The sequence below is a fragment of the Phalacrocorax aristotelis genome, chromosome 5, assembly GCF_949628215.1.
Source record: "Phalacrocorax aristotelis chromosome 5, bGulAri2.1, whole genome shotgun sequence".
NCBI classification, from domain to species: Eukaryota; Metazoa; Chordata; class Aves; order Suliformes; family Phalacrocoracidae; genus Phalacrocorax; species Phalacrocorax aristotelis.
In genome coordinates this window covers 49,076,840-49,085,474 of record NC_134280.1, presented here as the reverse complement: position 1 = coordinate 49,085,474, position 8,635 = coordinate 49,076,840, and the positions used below count along the sequence as shown (strand labels likewise).

The following is an 8,635-nucleotide window of genomic DNA, read 5'->3' as shown; positions in this document are numbered from 1 at the left end:
TATTGAACACCGGGCTGCATGAGAGCAGGACGTGTGCATGCTCAGGGCTGCCTCGCTATAGAGCGAGCTGCAGAGAGGATGTGTGGTGTTGAGGCAAAGTGTCAAAAACAAAATTAAGGCTGTAGCTATTTTTCACATATCCGTTCATCATACAAATATCTGTAGCAACGTTGCTGATGTCAATTTGCTTGCTTTTTAGTTCTCTGAGACGATGCTGTAGACTTGGACAAGGCCACAGAAGAGTTGCTTCCTCTCACACAAAGCACAGAGCAGTCCATTTGCACCGTGTATTGGCTTCGGTGCTGAGAGCAGATGTCTGTAAATTATCACTTGTCTGTGCAAGGCAAGGAGCTTTCTTTGGAAACCATATTCTTCTCTTTTTTTTTTTTCTCTAACCAAAGCTAAAAGGGAAAAAGGAGCTATTAAAGATTGTTTTTCTCATCTGTCAATCTAAACATAACTCTTTTCAGATCCCTTTCACTGCAACCCTATTCCACTCAGTTAAGCTTTAGGGCAGGATTTACCTTACCTAAGAAAGCTAGGTGTGTTTTGCATAATTTCAGATAGGTGAATTTAGGTAAAATGAATCCCACCTAAGTCTTTTATCTCTCTCTGCTGGGCTAATGTTTGTAATTGTCTTTCTCCTCTGCCTTTGCTTTATACTAAAGTCTTCCCAGTACCTATGCTCCCGCATAAGATAACTGGGGGCCCTCACTCCCATTGGCAAGGACTCCTTCCTCTCCACAGAAGCCTCACTTCTTCCTAATGAGGAAATCAAAGAGCACCTCCCCCCTTCCTCCCAGTGTAGTGGCGGGGATCTTTTCAGCTCTTTCCTCCCTCTTCTCCCACAAGCAGGAGTCCAGCCACACATCGGGATGGTCGTGGTAAGTCTGTGTTGTGGCAGTGATGTCCCTTGGTGGTAGTCCTGAAGCTAGAACCACACGGGTGTGGTGAACATCTTTCCCCTCATAAACCCGGAGTTCACAACCCTGCATGTGTCTGAAGTATATTGCCAAGTTTTGATTCGTAACCACGTGAGTTAAAATTCAGGGAAAGACGCCAGCTATGTGCTGGGTTTTTTTTAGAAAACCTGAGAATTTCTTTCAGATGGAACACGCCACCTGACCAGGTCTGTCAGGTCACCATTTTCTTCACCTGCAAATTCCTTATGATCTTTGCCGGCCCATGGAGAACAGTTCAACTATGCTAAATCACATCCTTGCTTCTGCAGTCAATCCACCCATAGTGGTGGTCACTTCCCGGGTATGTAACGAGCCACAGATTGAAACCACCACTCCAACTCCACTCCAGCAACACCGCCTCTGAAAAACTGGCAACTGTTGGCTTGAAAAGCAGGCGCAGAGTGAATGACAATATGCGATTTTAATTGTTAGTAGATTAACAGATGGACTAAAATGTATGTGCTGGATAGGTATCAACTCTCATTGTACGCCACATCAGTCTGGGATAGGAAACGTGCTTTTGTATGTGTTTATATGGCTGGCAGTAAAGTCCCGTCTGCAAGTCCCAGGTACCAATTTCATGTTAATAATAGTGAATCCTGTTTGTATAGCCAGCAGTGGCAGTGGGCGGCAGGTAAGGTTCACAGTACCTCAGTGAACCTTTGTTTAACACATCTAGAGATAGAAAAGGAGGAAGAGAGACACGAGAATATCTCTCCTACGAACACATAGGGCAACTCTTCTCATCTAAGCTCGCTATGGCTATCTACAGGACAACTTAAAAGTGTCAGAGGATCCCGGCTGGGCTGAGGGTTTACATGCTGGTTCTAGAGCAGCATCAGCTCTTCTCATTTTAGGACCAGATGCCATTTTCGATTTGAATTCTCTTCACAAGCAGTGCATTGGATTACCAAGCATCAGCAGCACCGTGCATAAAGTCAGGCACTAAAGCCTCTTAGGCTGTTAGAGAAAAAAACCGACACTATTTTACAAATTCGGTCCAACTCCTTTAAACACTTAAGAATCTCAGCGCTTTATAATTTAACGAGCAGCTCTCCAAAAGTCGCCGTCACTGTTTGAGTTACAGGTTCCACGCGATCTCCCGCCGATTACAACTAGTTGCGGCATTTTCATCTCCTTAAGGACCCCGAATTACACGTGATTTGTGTTTCAGCAGTTTCCTGTCTCGTACCCGCCGCGGACCGTGCCACAGAGCAAACTGCAGGGGCTGCAGCTGCCGGGGGGCCTTGAACCGTGAGAACAAAATAAAACAAGCCCTATCTTTACACGGCACATCCCCTTCTCCCGTGGTGCGCCTTTTATTGGCCTTAACGACCCGTTTCTTTATCTGGAGCTCGGTGTGGAGGCAAATTCCGCCTTCCCCCCGCAGCAAGGCCTGCCAGGAGCCGGCGGCACCTCCGAGACCCCCGCGGGGAACCCGGCCTCGGAGCGAGGGGAGCGTCCCGGGCCCGCCGCCCTGCCCCGGGAAGGGCCCCGCACCTCCTCCATCCTTTCCCTTCTTTTGCTTTTGCTAAAGGTCAGAGGAATTTAAACTTCCTGACTTTGCCGGGGCGGGTCGGGCTTCCCCCACCCCGCGGTGGGGTGGGAGGGCCTGGGGGGCTGCCCCTCTCCGCCCGGCCCGGCCGCCTTTTGTCTTTACTGGGAGGAGCCAGCAAGAGGCAGACTTTTTTTTAAAACCAAAAAAAAAAAAAAAAAAAAAAAAAAGGCGAAAGAAAAAAAAAAAAAAAGGCTGGCCGGCAGCCAGGAAGTTGTAAAATCCTGGCCGGCTGGTGGCAAATTTCGCCGGATCGGGGCGAAGAGGGAGCACGTCCGTCCGTCCGTCCGTCCGTCCGTCGACGGGGCGCGGAGGAGGAGGGCTGCAGCTCGGCGGGGGTGAGTGCGAGAGGCGCCGGCCTCCCCTCGGTACCCCCCGCTCGGCCTCCCCCGCCCGGCGGGGGCTCCGCGGGGGGGGTGGTGGGTGCGGTACCGGTAAGGGGGGGGATGCCGCCCCCGAAAGGGCGCCCTTTGGGGTGCGAGGGGGGTCTTTACCGGCGGGCGGCTGGCTCCCGGGAGGGAGCGGCTTGAGCCGGCTCCCCTTGCCCGTCGCTGCCTCTGAAGCCAAGCGCAGGGATTAAAAACCTGGCTAAATTCTCAATTTAGAAAAGAAAAATATTAAAAATAGACCTTCCAGCTCCACAGCGCTGCAAGTGAGTCATTTCCAAACCGAATATCTTGGTCTAACCCAACGCCCCTCACCCCAGGAGACACAATAATTCTGAAACTGGGGTGAAGAGAAAGAGATTTTTCTCCCCTCTTTCTCTAAATAAATTGAATTAGCACGTCGCTGCTGCAAGAGGAGCCAGAAGCCGTGCATAGCGGGCCGCCTCCTTGAAAAAGTAGTTCAGCTGCATCCCTTGCTACCTTCCCTCGGGCCTCTCCCGCATGGTGATGCCACCTGTGTTTCCCTGACAAGCCCCCAAAGCCTCTCTGCCCTAGGAATATCTACATTTTGTGGACATAATCTACTTTTCTGTTCCTTCAACTGCCAAACCCGTTCTCCTGCCACCTTCTTCTCTGCGGGACATCGGCCACAGCCGCCTGTCATGCCAGCAGCAACCCCAGTCAATGCAGATCCTGGCTGTCTGTGCTGAAAAGGATAGTTCAAAGCACAGCTATTTTTCTTCTGCCTTTTCCAGTCATATGATGATTTGTTCACCTAAGTGGGCTGTCTCGACTAGAGGGATTTCTTGTTTGTCAGCAACAAGTGCTGAGTGTATTTATAGGCAATGCTGCAATTTTGTAGTATGAAAGGTTTCAGTTATGCAGAAGTCCTGGAACCGTGCAACAGTTGCAGTTATGCAGAACTCCTGGATCAGCGTGCAAGAGCTGTTTACGTCTTGCATGTAGTGCTGTATGTGCATGCATATTTAGTGTATATTCCCCTAGATCTTATTTCACGGTGGAGCAGCATGCAGAAGGCACAGAAGCTGGTGTGTAGGCTACGTAGGTTTTTTCTAAAACGGATGCCGCAGTCCAACTGTGCAGTAGTCCCCGATGGTATAGATAGATCAGCGGAGACTAGGCTTTCCTGAAACTGGGAAACCAACTAGCTAGGGGTAAAATCCTGTCCTCTGACCCCTGCGAAGAACTTTGTTAGCATTTTGGCAATAATGACCTGTAGCCAAAAATATCTGCAGTAAGTTATGCCAGCTATTTTACAGCCACGCGAAGGATGTTAGGTTTGAGAACACGATCTGTGGTAGCAACTCAAATCAAATGGCATTTCTAGGTAGGTAAGTGGAGAATCGCGTTGTAAAAGCACTTGGCTGGTTGACCTGTCACACCAGCACAGGGTGCCGAGAGACTCCCACAGGAGTTTTGTGACTTTTCTTTTAGCTGTAACATGTAAGAGATTAATGAACATAAAAGTGCTACCGAAGTACTGAAGTGAAAAAAAGAAAATATGATTCTCTTGTGTTCTGAAACACAAGAAAAAGCAGACTTCACAAATGAACGCAAATTTCACAGTAATCTAAGACAATGTACGGTCTTGATACGCATTTCATAGACTGCATATGGCATTCTTGCTAAGATTTTAGTGCCATGGACTTCTATAACATATCGGAGGGAGGAAAATTCTTGGACTTGGGTCAAAAAATAGCTGCTTTTTGGTGAAGCTAGAAAGACACTTTTCCAGAGGTAGGTTATTCCATATTTGCCCTTGATGGGGTTGTCCTGAATCTCTGGTTGAAATAGCTGTCAAGTCACATACGGTGTATTGCACTGGGTTCTGGGTGGATGGTACCTGCAAGTTGGCAGTGCCAAGGGTGGGCAGGGAAGTTCAAGTGCACTCAAGCCCATATGGGAGTCTTCTTTCCTATGTCAGTTTAATAGCAATATTTCCTTTTGGGGGTTTTACAGCAGAGTTAAGGTGACGGTTTCGCATTTGCCTTCAGCCTTCAAGATAAAATTCTTTGTAATTATTTTCATGCAGTGTGTTTATGGGCTGTCTGATGTCAGCTGAGACTCTGATAAGACTTCCAACGTTCACTTTCAAAGTTCAGCTGGAACGCAGGTAGTGTTTACTGACTCCTCGATTCCTTTGGAAGAGTTTAAATTCCTTAAATTTCCAGCAACCAAAGGCACAGAATAGGTGAGATATTTAACCTTTTACTTTAGAAATAAGTATATGTAGTTTCCATTCTTATGGAACGGGTAGAGGAATGGGACTTGAATCCATCATCAAGGGCTTAGAAGTCACAGGCAAATAAGTACTAGAATTGTATCCTCTTTGTAACTAATTTTCAATGAGTTCAGATTTCATATGTTATTTTTCTAGGCGCCTTGAGTATTTGTGGTTTTTTTCCCTATAATATATGGCCTTTTGTACTCATTGTTTCTGCTGATGTGAATTCAAGCATAAATATGCACTAAGTACGTGCTGGGTTCCAGGGCTTATTCAGTAGGGCATAACAGCCCGTTCTTACTACATGAGATGGGGCTATGTGCACCTTAGAGGATGGAAGATTGTGCTGAGTATTTTAGCAAACACCTGGTTATGCTAGAGCTGACTGAGGATGGGCTGTGATGCATAAGCAGGCTACATAACTGCTGTGTTTTGTAGCCCTAGGGTTAAAAATGTGGGCTATACTTACGTTTTTAATAACAACAACAGAAATATGAAAACAAAAACCCAAAAATAAATAAGTATGAAGTACAAGAAAGTGCAAGGATGATAGATTGTCATTCTAGTTGCCGCAGAGGTAGTTTCTAAAATAATTGCAGTTGCTGACTTTTTATTTGATTTTGATGAGATGTACCCTGCATGCTTTCTGATTAACATTCCTAGAAAATTAAGCACGCCATTACATTTAGACTGATGTAACTTTTTTGCTTCTGAAACTGTGGTTCCTCCCCCCCCACCCCCCCGCTTCTGCCTGGCATCTTTAAGAAAACATCCCTGTGGCTTTTCTGTTCCCCTCGTTATGATTAGTTTCTGAATTTCACCATATTTGACCAAGTAAGGAAAGGTCTAAAAGGATAAAGTTTCTCTGAGCTTTGTGAAAATGTTTTTAGAGCCCATGCAGAAGGAAGGGCTCTTGGTGGGGGTTATCCCCTCCTGCACGTGTGGAATTCAGAAGGGAGTATGACGTGGGAGAGCAGGGCTGCTTTAGATCTGCTGCTCATGTAAATACCGAATATGAACAGTTTACTTGTTAAGCAGCTTTGGCTTTTATTCCCTTTAAATACAAGGCAGTAGCTTCTCCGTATGCTAAGCAAAACTGCCGTGATCTCTACAGACTGTTCAATGCGCTTTGTTTTGAATGAGTTAATACATGTATTTCCTGAATTTTGCGGCAGATGCTGCTTGGGAGTTATTGGAAACAGGTTGCAGCTGCTAGGTTAGTTCCTGGGTTTGAAAACACATTCGTCAATTCAATCCAAAGGCCTTTTCTACAGCAAAAAGTTTGATAGCTTGCTCATATTTGTGTCATTCAAGTGATACATTCCTGGCCTGTTTTGCTCCTGTAGGGATGCACTTACTAGTGCATCTATTAAGTGCTGTTCCCAACAGTGGAAGGAAATAACTATTTATGTGCATGCCATCTTTTTTTCTTGTTTTCATGCTATGGCTTGTTCCCATATAGCTGTACTGATTGCAAGTCATTCTGGTAATCAGCGGAGTTTAAGACTGGTAGGCCTGGGAATAACAGGCCACTGAACTGGGGTGTGAGCTCCTTGGAGTACTACTTTGCTATGAAATCAGTTGTGTATTTTAGAGTGTAACAGCTTGAGTAAAGCCTTGCTATAGAGCTAGAGACAAAGCAATGGTGATTTTAACTCTGCTGTCTGAAGCGAGCTACGTCTTGGTGGGTGAAACACAAAAGAGGGATGCAGATAAACTTGGTGCTTAAAAATTCTGTGCTAGCTGCCCTGGATTAGGACAGCACTGCAGAGAGATCATTTTGAAAGGATGGCTGCTGTAGCTGTCATGGATACAACTTTGTGGAATGCCTAAAAAACCCTGACACTATCAGTTAATCAGAATGGTGATATATCTCCACTGTTTCCCTCTTACCCCTTCCTCCTCTCTCTTGGACAGGGCTCTTATTTAACCAAAGAGGTAAGTGTGGTTTTTTCTTTTCAGTTCCAATCCAGTCCATCAGTTTTATGGTTCTGAAACTCTGCCAAATTTTTGCTTCTTGCCTTTTATAGCTAGGTTTTTGGTGTAGTAGTTGCTTGTACAGGGAATACAATTTGTTTCAACCAGATTAAATCAGTCCCTTATTCAAATTTGTCTCTAGCTTCATACTGATCAGCTAAGTGATTCCAATGAGGTGTTCTCTTCTGTTCTCTTCCAAAGCATTTCAGAGTGTTTTGCAAACCTGTGGTACCTTTTAATAGCTATAACAATTTTCTCCATTTTTGAATGATAAGAGTCCAAAAAATTAAGTAATGTTTTGAAATAACAGAAAACCTGTGGTAGAGAACAAAATAAATAACTTTGTTGTCTCAGATGTTACTCCTGTATTACAAAATATTTATTTTTCCGTATGTTCTTTAGTATGACCCAATCTCTTTATTTCACATTGAACTGGCTTGCTTTGTGCTGTTACTGATTTCTTACTCTTTTTTTTTTTTTTTTTTTTAAATGAGGAATTGTACTATCATGTACATAGATGTGAAGTAGCAGTCTTACTTCTAACCAGCCATCAACTCCAAAGGGGTTGAAGTGGTCTCTGAATTACAGAGAAGATTCTCAGACCATGGTGGGATATAAGCAAAGGTTTTTTCTGCCTCCTCTTCTCCTATATTTCCTCTTGCTCTAAGCAGAGTTTCACTTTGAGTTTCAGGTTTGCTTTAACCTCAGGAACTCAAAGCATAACTAAGTGGAAACCACTGAATTTCTTTTCAAATGTTACATGGGTCTGCTATCAAAGCCAAGTTAGATCTGTTTGTGAATTTGTTTGAGATGTATTATGTGTAAATGCACAATGTGGGTTCAATTTGAAGAGGGAATATGCAAAAGATGGGGGGAGGTGGGGTGCTGGGGTCTCATTTGTGGAGATGGGTGTGTACTAGGCAGGTAGGGAAGGTGAAATCTTGTTTTGGGTAGTCAAAGAGTAGCAGTAAAACTGTTGGATATGTAGGTGCATACCAGAGTGTCAACGTTTTGTATTGAGAGGGCTGTTTTCCTGTATTCTGTTGATGTCACTTCTTTTACATACTTCATCTCGATAGTTAAAATCTATCAAGTTTAATTAAGGATAGGTGAGGCCAGTAGAACACCTCCAGACTATTTATGGGGCACCAAGTTGCTACCTTCATAGTGAGGTAGCCCAGCAAAAGAATAATAATTTAAAAAAATTTACACCTTTTGGTATTGAGTCAGGTTTGGAAAGGAGCAGTAGAGCAGAAGAGTCCTCCTTCTCTCCAAGTCTGTGGAATAATGTGAAAAGCCTCATTAAAGGAGCTTAGGGGGATATTTTTGTCTGGTGAATAGGGTCCTGGCTTGGAAGGTAGAAGACTTGGGTAAGTCACTTCACTGGCTTTGCAACTTAATTTCCTCAGCCAGAAAATGGTGATAATTATTTTTACCCTTATTAGTAATCCTCCTTGATGAAGGGAGCATTTTGCAGGACTGAGTTGCTCATCCACCTGCGGCTGAGCCT

At 44.7% G+C, this 8,635-nt stretch overlaps 1 protein-coding gene across 4 annotated transcripts in view; it reads left to right on the top strand.

Moving 5' to 3' along the window:
• The first annotated feature begins 2,748 nt into the window (after nucleotides 1-2,748).
• The window catches only part of PRR5L (proline rich 5 like), a 50,833-nt gene continuing 44,946 nt past the window's right edge, over nucleotides 2,749-8,635 (top strand). For 3 of the 4 annotated variants that reach the window (XM_075094339.1, XM_075094338.1, XM_075094336.1), the window contains exon 1: nucleotides 2,749-2,855. The gene's annotated coding sequence lies outside the window, so the exon portion shown is untranslated. The remainder of the gene's footprint in view (nucleotides 2,856-8,635) is intronic. The other variant, XM_075094337.1, reaches the window with a different exon arrangement.